Here is a 23,415-nt window from a genome sequence, read left to right as displayed (position 1 = left end):
AAGCCGCCTGCTCTCTACCTGTTTGTATCGATCAGGGTGAACTAACGAGAGCCTTGTCTTAAGTGCCCTTTTTTTGAGCAGTTCCGCGGAGGGAACCCCTGTGAGCGAGTGTGGTCTTGTGCGGTAACTAAGCAGGACTCGGGATAGGTGACTCTGCAGTGAGCCCTCAGTTACCCTCTTCAAGCTCTGCTTGATTGCTGCACTGCTCTCTCTGTCTGACTATTGGATGTTGGTTTAAACGGGGCAGATGTGACATGTTTGATCCCATTGAGTGTCATGACCTCTTTGAACTCAGCACTGGTGAAGCACAGCCCATTGTCACTGACAAGAATGTTACGCAGGCCGTGCATGGCAAACATGATCCTCAAGCTTTCAATGGTGGCAGCGGACATCATCTCACATTCAATCCACTTGGAGTACGCATCTACAACCACAAGGAACATTTTACCCAAGAATGGGCCTGCATAGTCGATGTGTACCCTAGACCACGGTTTGGTGGGCCAAGACCAAAAACTTAGCAGCGCCTCCCTGGGTACATTGCTTAACTGCGAACATGTATTACATCTGTGAACGCAGGACTCGAAGTCCGCATCGATACCGGGCCACCACATGTGTGATCTGGCTATCGCTTTAGTCATTACAATGCCTGGGTGGGTACTGTGGAGATCACTAATGAAAGTGTCCCTGTCCTTTTTTGGCACCACTACTTGATACAGTCTGCCTGTATGGACATTTTATCTCTGCGCCGCTGGTACGGCTTTATTTCTTCCTGCATCTCTAACGGAACACTAGACCAACTCCCGTGGAGCACACCGTTTTTTACTAAGGACAATGAGGGATCCGGGCTCATCTAGGTTCTAATCTGTCGGGCGGTAACAGGTGATTGCTCACTCTCGAATGCTTCCATTACCATAACTAAATCTGGGGGCTGTGCCATCTCCACCCCTGTGGTGGGCAATGGCAGCCTACTGAGAGCATCGGCACAGTTTTCTGTGCCTGGTCTGTGGCGGATGGCGTAGTTGTATGCGGACAATGTGGGCGCCCATCTCTGAATGCGGACCGATGCATCTGTATTTATCCCCTTACTTTCAGAAAAGAGGGAAATAAGTGGCTTATTGTCAGTTTCCAATTCAAATTTGAGCCCAAACAGATATTGATGCATTTTTTTTACTCCATAAACACATGCTAACATTTCTTTTTCGATCATGCTGTAGGCCCTCTCAGCCTTAGACAGACTCCTGGATGTATAAATAACCAGTTGCAATTTCCCAGATTCATGAGCTTGATGCAATACACACGCAACATCGTATGACGACGCATCACATGCTAGCACCAAACGCTTACATGCATCATACAGCATAAGCAATTTGGTTGAGTATAACAGTTTTCTAGCTTTTACAACGGCATTTTCTTGGCTTTTACCCCATACCCATTCGTTTTCTTTTTGCAGTAAAGCGTGCAGTGGTTCGAACAGTGTTCTGAGAGCCGGTAAGAAGTTACGAAAGTAGTTCAGGAGTCCTGGAAATGACCGCAGCTCTGTCACGTTCTGTGGCCTTGGTGCGTTGTCGATTGCCTCCATCTCCGAATCGGTGGGCCTGATGCCGTCCGCCGCAATTCTTCTCCCCAGGAACTCCACTTCGGGCGCCAGGACAACGCACTTTGAGCATTTTAACCTTTGCCCCACGCGATTAACCCGATTAAGAACCTCCTCCAGGTTCTGCAGATGCTCATCTGTGTTCCGGCCTGTAACCAAGATGTTGTCCTGGAAGACCACGGTGCGCGGGACCGAATTCAGTAAGTTTTCCATGTTTCTCTGGAAGATTGCCGCGGCTGATCGAATCCCAAATGAGCATCTGTTGTGAATGAAGAGACCTTTGTGCGTGTTCATGCAGGTGAGGCCCTTCGATGATTCCTCCAGCTGCTGCGTCATGTAGGCCGAGGTCAAGTCCAGCTTCGTGAACATCTTTCCTCCGCCAGCGTCGCAAAAAGGTTGTCTGCTTTTGGTAGTGGGTATTGATCCTGAAGGGAGAAACATTTGATAGTTACTTTGTAATCACCACAGAATCTGACGGTGCCCTCTCCCTTGAGGACTGGAACAATCGGACTGGTCCGCTCGTTGAATTCGATCGGCAAAATGATGCCCTCTCGTTGCAGCCTGTCCAGCTCGGTCTCCACCCTCTCTCTCATCATGTACGGTACTGCTCTCGCTTTGTGATGGATCGGTCACGCCCCGGAAATTAGGTGGATCTGCACTTTTGCTCCTTGGAACTTCACGATGCCTGGTTCGAACAACGAGGGGAATTTGTTTAAGACCTGGGCGGACGAAATGTTGTCGACGGGCGAGAGCACCCGGATGTCGTTCCAGTTCCAGCGTATATTCCCCAGCCAGCTCCTGCCGAGCAGCGTGGGGCCATCGCCCGGTACCACCCAGAGAGGTAACTTGTGTATCGCTCCATCGTAGGAGACCTTTACAGTAGCACTGCCGATTACGGGAATCAGTTCATTTGTGTAAGTTCTCAGTTTAGTGCGAATGGGAGTCAGGACTGGCCTTGAGGCCTTGCTGCACCACAATTTATCGAAAGTCTTTCTGCTCATAATGGACTGGCTCGCGTCCATGTCTTGCTCCATTGACACTGGGAGTCCATTTCATTCAACCTTCAGCATTATCGGGGGCACTTTGTGGTAAATGTATGCACCCCATATACCTCTACCTCCTCGATCTGATGCTCTGGTTCGTTGTGATCTGCCGTGGATCTGCCCTCCTCTACAACATAGTAGTTTGCAGGATTAGCAGGGTTTGCAGCTTGCCTGCACATTCGTTGCAGGTGTCCCATTGTTCCACAGCCCTTGCAAACGTATCCTTTGAAGCGGCGTGAATGGAAACGATGATCACCCCCGCAGCGCCAACAAGGTGTTAATGGCTTAGCATTCATCACCCTTGATGATGGACTCTGAGACATCTGCAGACGTACAGCTGCAGGCATGTGAGGCCTGCCCTATACGTAACGATTTGAAAACAACATTACTTTGTTCACAGTACTTGTACAGCACTCGTGTGCTGAGAGATTTGATTGGTATTGTCACTGGTGGCGATAAACGCTTGGGCTATCGCTATAGCTTTACTCAAGGTTGGGGTGTCGACTGTCAAAATTAGTTTACGAAGTATTACTTCATGACCAATGCCAAGTACAAAGAAGTCCCTGAGCATGTGCTCCAAATGTCCTTCAAATTCCAAATGCCTGCAAGGTGTCTTTGCTCGACGACATAGCTCGCCACTTCCTGGCCTGCAGACCTTTTGTACATGTAGAACCGGAACCTCGCCATCAGAACGCTTTCCTTCAGGTTAAGATGCTCACGGACCAGTGTGCACAAATCAACATACGATTTCTCTGTGCGTTTCGCTGGAGCAAGCAGCTTTTGTATGAGGCCATAAGATGGTGCCCCGCAAACAGTGAGGTGAATCGCCCTTCCTTTGGCAGCATTCGCTTCTCCTTCCAGCTCGCTGGCCACGAAGTATTGGTCGAGTCGCTTCACTAAGGTTTCCCAATCATCTCCCTCCGAAAATTTCTCCCGGATGCCCATTGGTCTCTGCATCGTTGCGGTGGGGTTCGTCATCTGTATCTCATCGCCAGTTGTAGTGCATGAATAAAGAGTCTGACCAGATACTGTGAGCTCAAAGTAATTTGTGACCTTAGTCTTTTATTGCAGGTCTCCAGAGTGCTTCTCCAGCCTGTGAGGCCTCCTTAAGTACAAGTGCTCCCAAGGGATTGTGGGATCCATTGGGACTCCAGGGGATGAGCCCTCTGGTGGTTAAACAAGGTATTTACAGGTTTACATACATAACAATTGTTTGCATAAGTTCGATGCAAAATGAAAGGGCTCATTCGGTATTTAAACGTGGAATCTCTCGCAAATTGCCATGAACAACCCTGAAGTGAGAATCATATCCCTGGTCCAACGAAACAACTGCTTGACAAGAATGGCGATAAAGTGTAACCATTAGAAAAGCAAGTTATTGTGTGTATCTATTCTTTGTAGCAGTAGCACACGAGACCGAATCAGTGACTTTGCATTTTCGACCTGTCTTCTGAAGCGCCGCACGGTCCCACTCTGACAGTCAATGAGCTGTTGGGACGTTAGTGTATCCAGGCTGTGGGTGGCCACCCCGAGCGCAGCAGAGGGGTTTCTGCATTAGTTCTGGGTGGGGACAGTATTTCCTCTTCTCTCTTCCTCTTGTCGATATCCCTGTGCTTTTATTTCTCCATTTATTTCTCGTCTCAGTTTCTAGTGTTTAAAAAGGAACAAAAGATGAAATGGGTTTCATTGTAGAAATTAATTTCTCTCGCTCAAAGTTAGACGCACTACCGTTGCACCATGAGGCCTAGGCAGCTCGCCGTTGATATTCACGTTCATACATAAATATATATAAATATATCGACATGTATCATAACTGTTCCCTGGTGGTCGAGGGGTTAAGATCCGGCGCACTAACCTGGTAACGATACTCGATCAATTTGTCAAATAAAAATAATTGAGGTCTGTGAGACGATTAGTAATTGCTGTAATCACGATGAATAACCCCATTACTTTCTGTTACGGACCGAGCTTACAGATTCTCTTGTTTCTCCTGCCCGTTGCTGGACACGTGTTCGGGGTTTAATTTTGTAAACTGGGTGAGTTCGCTGATCGCGGGGAGACAGGAGGAGCCTCTGTGATCCCACTGTGAGGATGTGGAAGTGAACACGGTGGCTGGGTGATCCGTGACATTTATGTAAAGGGCAGTGGAGGAGAAGAATTGAAAACTTTCAGTGTGGGACAGAAGTTGTTTCAGGTGAGCCAAAACATTCCCGATCAGCACAGAGAGAGCTCACTGGTCAGCTCCCCTCTGTTGTGTCAGCTGTGCCAGAGGTTTCCGCAGTGTAGCAGTTATCACGTTTGCTTTTTACGTAAAAGGTCCCTGGTTCAATCCCGGGCGGAAACATTATGTTTAAAGTTGCTATCGTGGAACAATCCGAAGCGAGTTTCGTCTCCTGGCAAATGCTGCCTGACCTGCTGAGATTTCCAGCAATTGCTGTTTTTATTTGCTATTTATTCTCCCGGCAAAAGTGCTCCCTTATTCCTTAATTGCTCTTTATTTCACTTCAAGAATAGATAACTTTCAGTGAGAGAAAACGGATCCACCGGGGACCTTTCGTGTGTGAGGCCAACGTGATATCCGCCACACTGCAGCCCATCAAAAGGCAAGAAACCACTGAATATAAAGGGTGAGCTCACAAATATCAGGGGCAGTGCAGTCTGGTCAACGTCAAACCCACCTTTCTTATTCAGCAGAGGCATGAACGGGAGTCAGATGCCACAAAGTCGGCATTAAAGACAAAAATTCAAATTACACTTCCAAATCTTTTCACTGTAAAATTCTTGCACTTTATTTGAAATCCTACGATGTTGAATCTGAAAATGAGCACCGTGGGATTTTATCTTCACTACTGATTCTATTTTCTGTGCATGGAAGGATTAACCGGTGCTGTTAAATTTGACAAAAGTTGCCCCAGATTCCCGGTGTCATCAGCAATGAAGATTTTGAAACAATCCCCGACAAAAATTGTGTAAAATGGGATCTGGTTTAACAGTTAACATGCAAAACACAGAAGAAATGATTGAAGTGTCGACTGTCCCTCAGTCAGCATTTCTTTCATTGTGCAAAAGATGGCATTGGGTTAAGTAATGATGCTTTCCCCTGAAATAAAAACAAAAGTTCGACAAAAAAACGGACGGTGACTGGCAAGTGAGCGCTGCTTCTGACTCCGAGTGTGAATGGGCGGGGATTTTAAAGCCCTTATTTTGAGGAACGTTCATATCGATAAACATCTCATATTCGTTGTGCAGAGCAAGTGGTGCAACGGTAACACATCTCACTCGAGATGAGGACACTGCTATCGAAATCATGTCAGGGTTCCTGACCATTGAGATAATTCCGGAATCAATATTTTCTTTACTGTGTCTTAATAACCAGACCCTTGCTCCAAGGTCTGTCTCACTGCTTCCCCGGTGTCGGGCAGAGATACGCCTGCTGCCCTCATTTATTTCATGTGACAGGACACAAAAGTTCAAAATCAACCTGCAGGTGGCCAAACACAGCAGCACCGAGTCAGGATGGCTGAGCGGTCAAAGGTGCTGTGTTTGGATTGCAATTGCATGTGGAGGAGTAGGTTCAAATGCAATGTCTGACACTTTCTGCTTTTAATCATTGAGTGAAACTCATTGTTTGACACCTCGACCAACTCTTCAAAAGTGGGATTCAGCAGTTCACCTGCTCGCTTAACATTTCCGTCTGACCTGGTGCTGAAAGTGGAGATATTTCCGCAGTGTAGCGGTTAACACGTTCGCCTCACATGCGATAGCTCACCGGGCGGGAATATTTTCTGGAGCTTTCTCCTCTTGCATGCTCAGTGGCGAGTTTGTTCTCCTGTGAAAAGTCATGAGATGATAAACATGTAAGGTTTCGGAGCCGGTGTAGGCCATTCGGCCCCTCGAGCATGGTCCACCATTCAAGAAGATCCTGGCAGTTCCTCGACAGCAAGTTTAAACATCTGGGGCGGAGCCAACAGGCGCCTGGCTGCAATCAGCGACAAAAACCCGCATTTGGCAGAAGCCCCGCTCGATCAATTGGGAGAGTATGAAACTCTTAATCTTAGGGTCGCGTGTTCGAGCCCCGCTTTGGAGCTGTTTGTAAAATGTTATCCTGCATTCACCGGAAAACATCATTAATTAACCGATGATCTTCATTTGCATAATTAACGAAATGCTAACTGAATGAGAATCAATAATTTAATAATTTTGGACAAACAAGTGAAAGACACCTGGTGCTGGTGGGCAATTGTGTTGCCTTTGTCATTGATGCTTGATCTACAAGTCTAGTTATCAAATCGTGTGCTCAACCATCAGTTACCTGTTACAAATCAGCGGAGGAGAAATCAGTTTGTTGTCTAATGCTGCCTTTACCTGCACAATGTGTGCTGAGATTATCTGTGCAATATGCATTCAGCAGGATGAAATAAGCAACGCTTTTTGAAATGCAGGCAATGCATGTTTTGCACTCAATAAAAAGTTGCATTTTCTTTTCATGCCAAGTATTTTACATTAATGCATTGCAATGCCAACACACTTTTTACCTGGCAAGACTGAAGTACAAGCTGTGATGAACAGTATGAAACAGAAACAGCTACTTGAGAACCCATAGCCTCGACGGTATCTGTGTGAATTGCTCTGCATCGATAATTAGCAGAGCGTAAAGTGGGGAAACTGACGGTGTGGATGAGAAAAGGCCGAGCCAAAGTGTAATGTTGGAGATGATCTTGTTTTTGAGAAATGTTTCAAAGAATTTGGCATCGTTGGTTCCATGGTGTAATGGTGAGCACTCTGGACATGAATCCAGCGATCTGAGTTTAAATCTCGGTGGAAACTGAATGCTTGCTGTCGCAGCTGCTAAAATTTGGGACAAACAAGTGAGAGACACCTGGTGCTGGTGGGCAGTTTTGTTGCCTTTGTCATTGATGCTTGATCTACAAGTCTAGTTGTCAAATCCTGTGCTCTGTGTTAGCACAGTCCCGCATTGCTGAACTCTTTGCTTCAGCACGCAGTCTGAAGTTTGGATTAAATATCAGGAAGATTGAAGTTTGGATGGTAAAGAGACTGTTAGACAATGTGGTGCCTTCAGCCAGTGAGATGTGTAACTGGTCATTGTCTGGATGTTAAATATTTGAGTACCTTGTTACGGTGGGAATAATGGAAACTCAGGACTAAACGATTTGATGATGTCTGTATGTTCAGTATTTGAGTGTAACCTTGTTACTATTTAATCACATCTGTAGGTTAAACAAGCAATATTAAGTCTGTCCGTTAAAAGATTCAGAAAGCAGTTAGTCAGGATTGTCTGAATGGAAAGAATAAGAGTTGAAAGGCTTTTTCAGTATAAAGATGAGACTTTTATGGACTGCAGAGACACAGACAGCAGAGACACTGGACATTTGGAAGGTGTGTGTCTCAAGCAGCCACGGAAATCGAAGCAAGCTGCCTTTGTGAAGTGTTCTCAGTAACTTTCATACTTGGTTTGTTTAGTATGAATGTTTAAATAAAAGACCCGATCCTGCCTTTACTACAACTGAGTGTGTGCGGGTAATTCGAGGTTAAAAGCAACGAAGCGAAAAGAGCAAGACAGCTGTTTGCAACATTTTGGTGATCCCGACATGATTTTCAAAAGTTCGTTGGCTTATTCGAAGTCCCCACATGAAACAGAAAGTTGGCTGAGTTGTTGGAAGAAGTGTTTCCCACACATCAGTTCGAGGGGTGAGCATTCTCTTAGTTGTCATGATTAAAGGGATCTTCAGTTAGTAATGTATTTCAGTTGAGCTCCAGTCATTTCTTAATGAGTGGATTGAGTCGAAAGGGGGAACTTATGGGATAAGACAGGAAACAATGACAGGAGGATGGAGAGAGACACGGCAGTCCTTAGTGAAGAGTGTCCAGTTAAAAAAGATTAAAGTGTTTGGGTTAAAAAGTGATAAAAAGAGAAAAGCGTTAGTGTTGCAGTGTCTCATGCTGGGGATTCAAACGTTTGGAGAAGAGTCTGAGGCTCGAGATAGGGAAGTCTCAGAACTCAGAGAGCAGCTAACAGCAGTGAGTATAAAAGTAGAGAATTGGTGATTTCAGGCACTCGGGGCAGCCAGGACTGTTCTGACACTGGATCAGCATCTTGCTGATGAACAGAAGTGTAATCAAGATCTAGAGAAAGGAATATCTAAGCTGCAGCAGATGGTGGTATTAGGTTGGCCAGCGGAGACAGCAAGTGATAACGCCGGGTGGTATTCGGAGGATTCTCCGGGTCTGAGAGTTGAAAATGGGATTAAGGGACAGGGAGAATGCCTACCGTTCCCATCCACAGCTCCTTTATCTTCTCTGACTTCGGAGCCTCGAACCCGTGTGGTTCACGTGGCAACGTTAGGATCAGAGGCGGAGCACTTAAATGCATCTTCGGTTACTCAGACGCTTAACACCCCACAACATTACACACGACCTTCCGGTAATGTGGAGAGTGGGGGAAGCACGCTCGAGCGGACAAGGCCAGAGCAGGATCATGATTCCTCTACTCCCTGTGGAGCTCGTGAAGGGAACACGACCTTAAGTGGTTTTGGGGATACCTGGTATGAGCGAGGAGGGGTCAAGTTACAGGACATGAGAGCTATCCTTAGTGAAGTGGGACCTGCACCTCTTCAGGATCTTAATAAGTTTGCCCAGTGGTGGTGTAATATTCTGGGATGGTGGCAGTCTGGGAACATATCAGAGAAACCGAGGGTTCACATGGTTCTGTGAGCTTTAGGGAATCACCGGGGAAAGGTAGTAGGTTTTGAAACAACTTCCAGGTCTCATGCTTGGTAGAATAATAGCTACAATCTTTGCTACTCTCTCAGGGCCACAGTTAATAAAGCGGATTGCATTATTACCAGGGGAAGGACCCAGAAAAGCTGGGGAACGTATATTCCAGTTGTGTAAAAGTTTGGGAAGTAATTGGATTGATATCAGTCATTACAGGGATGGTACACATGGAGAGATCATTTTGACTCTCCTACCCCCGTCAGTAGTTCTGGAAGTAGATGCCTGGGGTGGGGACGAACGTTTTGATAAATGGTTGGCAAGGGTAGAAAGCTTGTATCAGGGAACTGCAGGAATTTCAGTCATGGAAGTGAGAGAGGGGTTACAGCGATGGAAGGCAGAAGTGCCTGAGTGGATGAATCCCGCGAGGAATCACATAAAAGGAGCAGGACCAGGTGGTGGCCGTCAGTTGATAGAGGACAGGGATAGACTGGCTAAAGACTTAGAAAAGTTAAAAGAAAAGTTGAAGAATCAGGAAAGAGAAGCTGGAGACACAGACAGGAATGATACCTCGGTTCAGTTGCTGAGGTTGGAGGTAGATTCCGCAGGTGAGGGAGGATACCTATAGGGATGCCGCGCCTCAACCACACATGTCGTTCCTTTAGGACCCTTACTTCAGGATAGGGGTGGCCATACTCTTATCGAGGCTTGTGTGGAAGGGCAGCGGGAAATGGACACAGGGTCAGCCGGACAAATGAAGGTGCTCCTGGAGGAAGGGGATTCCCCTCTTCAGAGACAGTTCCCCAACACCCCAGATACACGAGGAGCAGTTACTGAACAGTCAGAGATGAAAGCAGTGGGAGAAGCTTGTTCAGAAACATTTAAAGTTTCTGCAGGAATGGGCTGTCTCTGAACTGATGAGATTTTCAGTGAAAAGCTCAAATGTGGGAGTTACAAACATGATCTTTAAGGATGTGAAATAGAAGTTGGATCGTTGCAAATGTCGAGAGAGTGAATTACAGCAGTTCCGAAGGGTGAACTGAGGGAAGGACTGGGTCTCTCGACTAACTATTCAGCATTTCCGTCATCCTTTACTCTATGTTGTTACACTTCTCCCACAAAGCAGAGGAAATTGTTAAAACCTGTGCAGAGGGTAACAGACTTAGTCGAAGACACCGATTGTGAGTTTACATTTCTGAATGTAAACAGCATGGAATTCAGTTGGAAACATCAAAAATTGAAAATTGACTTTTAAGTAAAAATGGATATGGTGATCACAGACCAACGGACTTTAAAATGGCATCCTGAGAATCTGAATCTACAACAACCCTACTTTGACCCGAAGCGTGCTGCTATTTGGAAGAAGGAAATACGGAAATGGAATACAACATTTCTACAGCTACAGAGTTTGAATCAAGCAATCGTTGTGGACATTAACCATCACACTGCGGAAATCGAGAACGTGCACACAACTTTGGACGAGATTGGACATGTGAGCTGGTGGGAGTCATTGTTGGGATGGAGCCCGACGGCAACAGGCGTGATGAACACAATGATACACCCTGTCCTTATGCTGGTGCTGGTTCAGCTGGTCGTGCTGGTCATTTTGATTTACTGTGGATGTCGTAATGGAAAACAAGGACAACAACTGGACAATGCTGTTGAACGAGCTCGAGCCACCATGCAAATGTATGTTACCCAGATAAGACCTGCAGAGAGGCGAGGAGAAGAAGTGGGGGAATGTGGGAGCACAGTCCCGCATTGCTGAACTCTTTGCTTCAGCACTCAGTCTGAAGTTTGGATTAAAAAACAGGAAGATTGAAGTTTGGATGGAAAGAGACTGTTAGACAATGTGGTGCCTTCAGCCATTGAAATGAGTAATTGGTCATTGTCTGTATGTTAAATATTTGATTGTACCTTTGTTACAATTTAATGACATCTGTAGGTTAAACAAGCAATATTAAGTCTGTCTGTTAAAAGATTCAGAAAGCAGTTAGTCAGGATTGTCTGAATGGAAAGAATAAGAGTATAAAGATAAGACTCACACACGCAGACACCAGAGACACTGGACATTCGGAATGTGTGTGTCTCAAGCAGCCACGGAAATCGAAGCAAGCTGCCTTTGTGAAGTGTTCTCAGTAACTTTTATACTTGGTTTGTTTGGTATGAATGTTTTAATAAAAGACCCGATCCTGCCTTTACTACAACGGAGTGTGTGCGGGTAATTCGAGGTAAAAAGCAACGAAGCGAAAAGAGCAAGACAGCTGTTTACAACATTTTGTAACAGGTAACTGATGGTTGAGCACACGATTTGATAACTAGACTTGTAGATCAAGCATCAATGACAAAGGCAGCAAAACTGCCCACCAGCACCAGATGTCTTTCACTTGTTTGTCCCAAATTTTCAGCAGCTGGGACAACAAGGAATCAGGTTCCACCGAGATTTGAACTCAGATCCCAGAGTGCTCACCATTACACTATGGAACCAACCACAGTAAAATCTTTGAAACAATTCTCAAAAACAACAAAATCATCTCCAACAGTACACTTTGGCTCGGCCTTTTCTCATCCACACCATCAGTTTCCTCTCTTTGCTCTCTGCTAATTATCTATGCAGAACAATTCACACAGATGCCATCGAGGCTATGGTTTTACAAGTAGCTGTTTCTGTTTCACACTGTTCATCACAGCTTGTACTTCAGTCTTGCCAGGTAAAAAGTGCGTTGGCATTGCAATGTATTCATGTAAAATGCTTGGCATGGAAAGAAAATGCAAAGTTTGTCGAGTTAGCGAGTAGGTGACGAGGTTTGGGGTTGATGTGCGTTGCTTTCAATCTTTGAAATTTCACCAAGCAAAGAAACGGTGAATTGAACTGTCCGCAGTCAGGACCTGAAAAGGAATTAATACCTAATACCGGCTTCAGGACAATCAGAATACTTCGTCACCGACAAGGCACCGGAAGGCTGGAAGGTAAATCACACCGGTTGTGGGAGAGCTGGTTGGTGGTGACATGGAAGTGTCTGCAGTTTGTGGGACCAGACTGCTTCCACACATCCACAATGAACGTCCCACCCTTTACTTGGGAAAAGTACAACTGAGAGTGGACAAGTTCCATCCCGGTCAGAGCAATCTGAACTTTAACTGACTGACACCCTGGTTTGGGATGTCTTGCAGGGTGTAATTATGTCAGTCTCTGTGGCGCAATGGGTTAGAGCGTTCGGCTGTTAACCGAAAGGTTGGTGGTTCGAGCCCACCCAGGGACGAAGCATTTGAATGTTTTTCCCCGTGGATTCGGTGCTGAACGATTTCAGGTTGTCATTGTGCGTTTTGGCTGCGCGAACATATTCCACAAACATTGCCAGCTGTGCTGTTATCCAGTGAGTTCCCACTCCAGTATTTTTATGAGCATTCAGTTTGAGTGTATACAGAACTGAACAGAGATATCAGAAAATTTAACAAGGTTGTGGGACATTGTTTTTTGTTAATATTGAACCACTAATATGAATAAATCCATTTCTTCAAATATTTAATTGAACATGTTTTCAAGATGTTTCCGCGCAGTTTCGAACCAGGGACATTTCGCGTGTGATGTGAATCTAATAACCACTTCATTACGGAAACACTACAGCAATGTTCGGAACATAACCAGAGCTTTAACCTACACAGCTGGCCTATACTTCAGGACCTGGTTTTATGAGAATAGAAAGACGGTGCTATATTTAGGAAGGCTGTGAGTGTGGCAGGAATTGATCGAGTGTTTCCCAGACTTTACACATAGGAACACGAGGTGACCATTGAGCAGCGAGTGGTTAGGATCTGGAATGCACTGCTTGAAAGGGCGGTGGAGGCCGACTCAACCTTATCTTTCAAACGGGAGCTGGATCAGTGTCTGAAGGAACAACCATTGCAGGGCTACAGGGAAAAGGCGGGGGAGTGGGACTCGCTGAGAGTCGGCACGGGCTCGACGGGCCGAATGGCCTTCCGTGCTGTAACCATTCCATGATTCTATAAGTTAGTGGCACATTTCATAGTGTGGGTGGAAGCAGAACATTTCAAAGGGACATGGATTGAGTCGGCAAAACTCGAGGCATCTGATTCAGGAGATTCGGGGGGCGCAGAAATTCGGAAGTTTAATGACTTTGAAAGGAACATTTTTGTTTTGAGCAGTTACGGTCAGAGAAATGTTTGTGAAAGGAATTTTTTGAACAGAGGAATGCAGCATTTAATCTTCTGCCTGAACACTTCTTCCTGGGTGTCGGGGTCATATTTCTTTTCGAGGTTATTCTTCTCAAAAAGGAGTTAGATGTAGTCCTTCAGACTAGGGGGATCAAGGGCTATGGCGAGAAAGCAGGAATAGGGTATTGTAGTTGCATGTTCAGCCATGAAATCATTGAATGGCGGTGCAGGCTCAAAGGGCCGAATGGCCTACCCCTGCACCTATTTTCTATGTTTCTTGAATTTATATTTCCTTTGGTGTTTCACAATAACCAGACCTTTGCTCTAAAGATTTTCTCACTGTTTCCCCAGTCTCCTGTTGATGTTACCAGCAATGAACATTTTGAACCAGACACCGAAAACACACTGTGCAAATTGGGACATGCTTCAACAGTTAACGTGGGGCTCGAACCACCACATTCGAGATTAAAATTCTCATGCTCGACCGATTGATCTCATGGGGCTTCCACCAAATAGACGTTTTTGTCGTTGATTGCAGCCAGGTGCCTGTTGGCTCCGCCCCAGATGTTTAAACTTGCTGTCAAGGAACTGCCAGGATCTTCTTGAATGGTGGACCAGGCTCGAGGGGCCGAATGGCCTACTCCGGCCCCTAATCCTTACATGTTTATGACCTTATGACCTTTCACAGGAGAACAAACTCGCCCCTGAGCATGCATGAGGAGATAGCTCCAGAAAATATTCCCACCCGGTGAGCTTTCGCGTGTGAGGCGAACGTGTTAACCGCTACACTGTGGAAACATCTCCACTTTCAGCACCAGGTCAGACGGAAATGTTAAGCGAGCAGGTGAACTGCTGAATCCCACTTTGAAGGAGTTGATCGTGGTGTCAAACAAAGAGTTTCACTTCATGATTAAAAATAAGAAATGTCAGATTTAAACACAGACCTCGAGAGAAGACTGCAACCTGAATACAGCACCTGAGACCGCTCGGCCATCCTAACTATTTAATGCTGTATGTGGCCATCTGCAGGTTGATTTTTAACTTTTGTATCCTGTCACATGAAATAAATGAGGGCAGCAGGTGTATCTCTGTCTGACACCGGGGAAACAGTGAGACAGGCCTTGGAGCAAGGGTCTGGTTATTGCCAAACAGCAAAGAAAATATTAATTCTGGAAGAACAATATCTAAAAGTACAGTAACCCTGATGTGATTTAAACACGCTACCTTCGGAACTGAAATCAGTCACGCTACCATTGCGCCACGAGGTCTACATCATAAGACTCAGATGTTCGTCTATATGAAGGTGTCACAATACAAGGAGCTTTAAAATCTCCGCCCATTCCCACCTGGTGTCAGAAGCAGCGCTCACCTCCCAGTCACTGTATGTTTTTTTCTTAAACTTTTGTGTTGCTTTCACGGGAAAGCATAATTAATTAACCCCTCACTTTCTTTTGCACAATGAATGAAATGCCAACTGAGGGACAGTCGATACTTCAATCATTTGTCTTGTGCTTTGGGGAGCGGGCAGGGAAGTGGACCTGAGTCCATGATCGGATCAGCCATGATCGTATTAAATGGCGGAGCAGGCTCGAGGGGCGTATGGCCGACTCCTGCTCCTATTTCTTATGTTCTTTTTTTATTCTGCATGTTGATCCATTTTACACAGTGTATTCTAGGATCTGGTTCAAAATCTTCATTGCCGATGACATCAGGAATCTGGGGCAACTTCTGTCAAATTTAATAGCACCGGTTATTCCGACCATGCACAGAAAATAGAATCAGCAGTGAAGATAAAAGCCCACGGTGCTCATTTTCAGATTCAACGCAGTAGGATTTCAAATAAAGTTTAAGAATTTTACAGTGAAAAGATTTGGAAGTGTTACTTGTATTTGTGTGTGTAATTAAACTTTGTGGCGTCTGACTCGCGTTCATGCCTCTGCTGAATAAGAAAGGAGGGTTTGACGTTGACCAGACTGCACTGCCCCTGATATTTGTGAGCTCATCCTTTATATTCAGTGGTTTCTCGCCCTTTGATCGGCTGCAGTGTAGCGGATATCACGTTGGCCTCACACGCGAAAGGTCCCCGGTGGATCCGTTTTCTCTACTGAAAGTTATCTGTTTATTGAAGTGAAATAAAGAACACTTAAGGAATAAGGGATCCCTTTTGCCAGGAGAATAAATAGCAAATAAAAACAGCAAATGCTGGAAATCTCAGAAGGTCAGGCAGCATTTTCCAGGAGACGAAACTCGCCTCTGATTGTTCGTCTATAGCAAGTTAAAACATAATGCTCCTTCCCGGGATCGAACCTCATACCTTTAATGTGTAATGCAAATGTGATAAGCACACGTGATAACCACGACACGACAGGAACCTCTGGCACAGCTGGCACAACAGAGGGGAGCTGACCAGTGAGCTCCCTCTGTGCTGATCAGGAATGTGTTGGCTCACCTGAAACAACTTCTGTCCCACACTGAAAGTTCTCAATCCTTCTCCTCCACTGCCCTTTAGAGAAATATCACGGATCACCCAGCCACTGTGTTAACTTCCACATCCTCACAGGGGGACCACAGAGGCTCCTACCGTCTCCCCGCGATCAGCGAACTCACCCAGTTTACAAAATTAAACCCGGAACACGTGCCCGGCAAAGGGCAGGAGAAGCCAGATCGTCTGTAAGCTCGGTCTGTCACAGAAAGTATTGGTATTCATGGTGATTAAAGCAATTATTAATCATCTCACAGAACTCAATTATTTTTATGCAATGAATTCATCGACAATTGAAACCAGGTTAGTGCGCTGGATCTTAACCCCTCGACCACCAGGGAACAGTTATGATACATGTAGATATATTTATATATATTCTTATTTGAACCTGAATATCAATGGCTAGCTACCTAGCCCTCATGGTGCAACGGTAGTGCGTCTAACTTTGAGTGAGAGAAATTGTTCCACAGTGATACCCATTTCATCTTTTGTTCCCTTTTAAACACTAGAAACTGAGACAGGGGGAATAAATAGAGCAATAAAAGCACAGGGATAAAGACAAGAGGAAGAGAGAAGGGGAAATATACTGTCCCCACCCAGAACTAATGCAGAAAACCCTCTGCTGTGCTCGGGGTGGCCACCCACAGCCTGGATACACGAACGGATGAACACCAGCGGCAGGTCTGGGCCATAAAAGGAACGGCGAGCGGCCCTGGGAGCAGCTTGGAGCTACCGGGAGACGACACCAGGGAGCAGCGCGAGCCGGTGCAGGAGAGCGGCGGCAGCGAAGACTGACGTCATCAAGGTCAAGGTCGGTGATTGGAGCGTGGGCAGGTACAGCAGGAGCGGCGAGATCGGGGCGAAGGAACGGCGAGAGACTGTGGTGGGATATGATCAGGGCCCAGGAGAGGCATGAGTTCAGGGCCAGGGGCCCAGGGTTAGCACGGGCCCAGCCCACACTGCGATATGTGTGTGCACTCGGTCCGTGCAGCAGAGCTGGTCTCCAGTCGACCTGCTTAACACTTGCCACTGGACCAAGACCTCGCTCTGTCAAGCCCGTTTGATGGCTGGGGTGCAACGGCCATCACAACTAAAGAAAATCCACGCACAGGCATCTTCCACCCTTCGGGATGTCGTTCGGGCCCTTCATTGAAACACCTGTGAAATCATCCCTTTTTGGCGTGGAAGCAAGTCATCCTCGTTTCGAGGGACCGCCTATGATGATGATGATGATGGATACATTAACGTCCCAACAGCTCATTGAATGCAGGAGTGGGACCGTGCGGCACTTCAGAAAACATGTCGAAAAGGCAAAGTCACTGATTCAGTCTCATGTGCTCCTCCGATCAAGAATAACAACATACACTAAAAATGCTTCAATAATGGTTACACTTTATCTCCGTGCAGCCTCTACAGTCTAAAGACACCACAACGGTAGTGCGAATACATTCTTCCCATCAAAGTTCTATTTGTGCTACTTTGTTGTGGCAACTCTTGATTGCAGTCACCAAGATATCCCTTGAGATCGAGGGTAAAACTCATGCTTTTCCTTTGGCAATGCTTTTAATAATCTGAGAAGATTTGACTGGAGGATTATTAACAGATAACACTTCGTAAGGCCTTAATCTCCATATTTGCGAAGCAGTTGGCTCGTTGGTCTAGTTGTATGATTCTCACTTTGGGGTTGTTACTTGAAATTTGCGAGCAATCCCGGGCGAGCCCTTTTTTTGCCGTGAATTTTGAATTTGCATCGAACTTTTGCAAAGAAGGACTTGCATTTCTGCAGCGTCTGTCAGGAACTCATAACGCCCCAAAGCGCTTCACAGCCGTTGAGTTACATTTGAAATGTTGTCACGTGAGGAAAGATGTGCCAAAATCACCCCACAAGCACCTCAACTCTTTGTGAAGGAGTTCATAGAATCACAGAAGTTTACAGCACGGAAGGAGGCCAATTCGGCCCATCATGTCCACGCCGGCCAACAAGGGGCTATCCAGCCTAATCCCACTTTCCAGCTCTGGGTCCATAACCCTGCGGGTTACAGCACTTCAGGTCACATCCAAGCACTTGTTAAATGTGGTGAGTGTTTCTGCCTCTGCCACCCTTTCAGGCAGTGACTTCCAGACCCCCACAACCCTTTGCGTGCAGAAATAAATAGGTGCAGGCGAAGGCCATTCGGCCCTTCGAGCCGCACCACCACGGAGAATGAAACAGTTAATTCAGAGACCATGGTCCAGAACTTAAAGAAGGGTAACTTTGAAGGTATGAGGCGTGAATTGGCGAGGATAGATTGGCGAATGATACTTAAGGGGTTGTACATCCCCTTAATTGTACATCCCTGTCTGGTGTAAAAATAAAAAAGGGAAGGTTGCTCAACCGTGGCTATCAACGGAAATCAGGGATAGTATTAAAGCCAAGGAAGTGGCATACAAATTGGCCAGAAATAGCAGCGAACCCGGGGACTGGGAGACATTTGGAACGTAGCAAAGGAGGACAAAGTGTTTGATTCGGGAAAATAGAGTACGAGAGGAAGGTTGCAGGGAACATTAAAATGGACTGCAAAAGCTTCTATAGATACGTAAAAAAAAAAAGGTTAGTAAAGACAAATGTAGGTCCCCTGCAGTCAGAATCAGGGGAAGTCATAACTGGGAACAAAGAAATGGCAGACCAATTGAACAAGTACTTTGGTTCGGTATTCACTAAGGAAGACACAAACAATCTTCCGGATATAAAAGGGGTCAGAGGTTCTAGTAAGAAGGAGGAACTGAGGGAAATCCTTATTAGTCGGGAAATTGATTTGGGGGAACTGATGGGATTGAAGGCCGATATATCCCCAGGACTGATGGTCTGCATCCCAGAGTACTTAAGGAGGTGGCCTTGGAAATAGCGGATGCATTGACAGTCATTTTCCAACACTCCATAGATTCTGGATCAGTTCCTATGGAGTGGAGGATAGCCAATGTAACCCCACTTTTTAAAAAATGAGGGAGAGAGAAAGCAGGGAATTATAGACCGGTCAGCCTGACATCAGAAGTGGTGAAATTGATGGAATCAATTATTAAGGATGTCATAGCAGCGCATTTGGAAAGAGATGACATGATAGGTCCAAGTCAGCATGGATTTGTGAAAGGGAAATCATGCTTGACAAATCTTCTGGAATTTGTTGAGGATGTTTCCAATAGAGTGGACAAGGGAGAACCAGTTGATGTGGTGTATTTGGACTTTCAGAAGGCTTTCGACAAGGTCCCACATAACAGATTAGTGTGCAAAGTTAATGCACATGGGATTGGGGGTAGTGTGCTGACGTGGAGTGAAAACTGGTTGGCAGACAGGGAGCAAAGAGTAGGAGTAAATGGCTACTTTTCAGAATGGCAGCCAGTGACTAGTGGTGTACCGCAAGGGCCCTTCTGTTTACATTGTACATTAATGATTTAGACGAGGGGACTAAATGTAGTGTCTCCAAATTTGCAGATGACACGAAGTTGGGTGGCAGTGTGAGCTGCGAAGAGGAAGCTATGAGGCTGCAGAGTGACTTGGATAGGTTAGGTGAGTTGGCAAATGCATGGCAGATGAAGTATAATGTGGATAAAGGTGAGGTTATCCACTTCGGTTGAAAAACAGAGAGACAGACTATTATCTGAATGGTGACAGATTAGGAAAAGGGGAGGTGCAACGAGACCTGGGTGTCATGGTACATCAGTCATTGAAGGTTGGCATGCAGGTACAGCAGGCGGTTAAGAAAGCAAATGGCATGTTGGCCATTATAGCGAGGGGATTTGAGTATAGGGGCAGGGAGGTGTTACTACAGTTGTAGAGGGCCTTGGTGAGGCCACACCTGGAGTATTGTGTACAGTTTTGGTCTCCTAACTTGAGGAAGGACGTTCTTGCTATTGAGGGAGTGCAGCGAAGATTCACCAGACTGATTCCCGGGATGGTGGAACTGACATATCAGGAAAGACTGGATTCACTGGAGTTCAGACAAATGAGAGGGGATCTCATAGAAATGTTTAAAATTCTGGCGGGTTTAGGCAAGTTAGATGCAGGAAGAATGTTCCCAATGTTGGGGAACTCCAGAACCAGGGGTCACAGTCAAAGGATAAGGGGTAAGCCATTTAGGACCGTGATGAGGAGAAACTTCTTCACCCAGAGAGTGGTGAACCTATGGAATTCTCTACCACAGGATGTTGTTGAGGCCAATTCACTAAATATATTCAAAAAAGAGTTCGACGTAGCCCTTACTACTAGGGGGATCAAGGGATATGGCGAGAAAGCAGGAATGGGGTACTGAAGTTGCATGTTGAACCATAAACTCATTCAATGGTGGTGCAGGCTCGATGGGCCGAATGGCCTACTCCTGCACCTATTTTCTATGTTTCTACATTCCAATAAGATCATGGCTGATCATTCACCTCAGTACCCCTTTCCTACTTTTTCTTCATACCCCTTGAACCCTTTAGCCATAAAGACCACAGCTAATTCCCTCTGGAATATATCAAATGAATTGGCATCAACAACTCTCTGCGGCAGAGAATTTCACAGGTTAACAACTCTCTGAGTGAAGAAGTTTCTCCTCATCTCGGTCCTAAATGGCTTACCCCTTATCTCTGAGACTCTGACCCCTGGTTCTGGACTTCCCCAACATCGGGCACATTCTTCCTGCCTCTAACCTGTCCAGTCCCGTCAGAATTTTATATGTTTCTTTGAGATCCCCTCTCATTCTTCTAAACTCCGGTGAATACAGGCCCAGTCAATCAAATCTCTCCTCATATGTCAGTCCTGCCATCCAGGGAATCAGTCTAGTGAACCTTCGCTGCACTCTCTCAGTAGCAAGAACATCCTTCCTCAGATTAGGAGACCAAAACTGAACACAATATTCCAGGTGAGGCCTCACCAAGGCCCTGTACAACTGCAGTAAGACCTTCCTGCTCCAATATTCAAATCCCCCAGCTATGAAGGCCAACATGCCATTTGCCTTCTTCACCGCCTGCTGTACCTGCATGCCAACTTTCAATGACTGATGTACCATGACACCCAGGTCTCGTTGCACCTCCCCTTTTCCTAATCTGCCGCCATTCAGATAATAATCTGCCTTCACGTTTTTGCCACCAAAGTGGATAACATCACATTTATCCACATTATAGTGCATCTGCCATGTATTTGCCCACTCACCTAACCTTTCCAAGTCACTCTTCAGCCTCTTAGCTTCCTCCTCACAACTCACACCGTCACGCAGCTTAGTCATCTGCAAACTTAGAGATATAACACTCAATTGCTTCATCGAAATCATTGATGTATATTGTAAATAGCTGAGGTCCCAGCACTGAGCCCTGCAGCACCCCACTAGTCACTTCCTGTCATTCTGAGAAGGACCCATTTATCCCGACTCTCTGCTACCTGTCTGCCAACCAGTTCTCTATCCATGTCAATACATTACCCCCAATACCATGTGCTTTAATTTTGCACACTAATCTCTTTTGTGGGACCTTGTCAAAAGCCTTTTGAAAGTTCAAATACATTACATCCACTGGTTTTCCCTTGTTCACTCTCCGAGTTCCATCCTCAAAAAATTCTAGAAGATTTGTCAAGCATGATTTCCCTTTCCTAAATCCATGCTCACTTGGACCGATCTTGTCACTGATTTCCAAATGCTGTGCTATTTTATCCATAATAATTGATTCCAGCATTTTCCCCACTACTGATGTCAGTCTAACCGGTTGATAATTACCCGTTTTCTCTCTTCCTTCTTGTTAAAAAAGTGGTGTTATATTAGCCACCCTCCAGTCCATAGGAACTGATCCAAAGTCGATAGACTGTTAGAAAATGATCACCAATGCATCCACTATTTCGAGGGTTACTTCCTTAACAATTCTGGGATGCAGACTATCTGGCCCTGGGATTTATCAGCCTTCAATCCCAACAATTTCCCGAACACAATTTCCTGACTAATAAAGATTTCCTTCAGTTCCTCCTTCTCGCTGGACCCTCGGTCCCTGAGTACATTAGGAAGGTTATTTGTGTCTTCCTTCGTGAAGACAGAACCAAAGTATCTGTTTAACTGGTCCGCCATTTCTTTGTTCTCCATTATAAATTCACCTGATTCTGACTGCAAGTGACCGACGTTTGTCTTTACTAATCTTTTTCTCTTCACATATCTATAGAAGCTTTCGCAATCAGTTTTTATGTTCCCAGCAAGCTTCCTCTCATACGCTATTTTCCCACTCCTTATTAAACCCTTTGTCCTCCTCTACTGAATTCTAAATTTCTTCCAGTCCTCAGGTTTGCTGCTTTTTCTGGCAAATTTATAGGCCTCTTCCTTGCATTTAACACTATCCCTAATTTCCCTTATTAGCCACGGTTGAGCCACCTTCCTCGTTTTATTTTTTCTCCAGACATGGATGTACAATTGTTGAAGTTCATCCATGTGATCTTTAAATGTTTGCCATTGCCTATCCAGCGTCAACCTTTTAAGTCTCATTTGCCAGTCTATTCAAGCCAATTCACATCTCATGCAATCGAAGTTACCTTTCCTTAAGTTCAGGTCCCTAGTCTCTGAATTAAATGTTTCAATCTCCATCTTAATAAAGAATTCTACCATATTATGGTCACTCTTCTCCAAGGGGCCTCGCACAGCAAGAATGCTAATTCGTCCTTTTTCATTACACATCACTGAGTCTAGGATAGCCAGCCCTCAAGTTGGTTCCTCGACATATTGGTCTAGAAAACCATCCCTAATACACTCCAGGAAATCTTCCTCCACCGTATTTCTACCAGTTTGGTGAGCCCAATCTATATGTAGATTAAAGTCGCCCATGATAACTGCTGTATCTTTATTGCACGCATCCATAATTTCTTCTTTGATACTGTCCCCAAACTCACTACTACTGTTTGGTGGTCTGTGCACAACTCCCACTCGTGTTTTCTGCCCTTTGGTATTCTGCAGCTCTATCCATACAGAGTCCACACCATCCAAGCTAATGTCCTTCCTTAATATTGCGTTAATTTCCTCTTTAACCAGCATCGTTCCCCGACCTCATTTTCCTTTCTGTCTATCCTTCTTGAATGTTGAATACCTCAGGATGTTGAGTTCCCAGCCTTGGTCACCCTGGAGTCATGTCTCTGGAATCCCAGTTATAACATATTCATGAATTGCTGCCTCTGAGTGAATTCATCCACCTTATTACGAATAATCCTCGCATTGAGGCACATAGAATTCAGGCTTGTCTTTTTAATACACTTTGTCCCTTTAGAATTTTGCTGTAATGTGGCCCTTTTTAATTTTTGCCTTGTGTTTCTCTGCCCTCCACTTTTACTTTTCTTCTTTATATCTTTTGCTACTGCCCCCATTTTACTTCTTTCTATCTCCCTGCATAGGTTCCCATTCCCCTGCCAT

General features: G+C 45.5%; 2 non-coding genes across 2 annotated transcripts; both read left to right on the top strand.

Annotated features, from left to right (window-relative positions):
• Positions 1–4,908: 4,908 nt before the first annotated feature.
• trnak-uuu (transfer RNA lysine (anticodon UUU)) lies at positions 4,909–4,981 on the top strand. The gene has a single exon. It is a non-coding gene; the product is annotated as a tRNA-Lys (tRNA).
• A 7,577-nt stretch (positions 4,982–12,558) lies between these two features.
• Positions 12,559–12,632, top strand: trnan-guu (transfer RNA asparagine (anticodon GUU)). The gene has a single exon. It is a non-coding gene; the product is annotated as a tRNA-Asn (tRNA).
• The last annotated feature ends 10,783 nt before the right edge of the window (positions 12,633–23,415 follow it).

Source organism: Pristiophorus japonicus, unplaced genomic scaffold, assembly GCF_044704955.1.
Source record: "Pristiophorus japonicus isolate sPriJap1 unplaced genomic scaffold, sPriJap1.hap1 HAP1_SCAFFOLD_163, whole genome shotgun sequence".
Lineage (NCBI taxonomy): Eukaryota > Metazoa > Chordata > Chondrichthyes > Pristiophoridae > Pristiophorus > Pristiophorus japonicus.
Note: the sequence above shows the minus strand (reverse complement) of the source record. Positions and strands in the feature narration are given on the sequence as shown.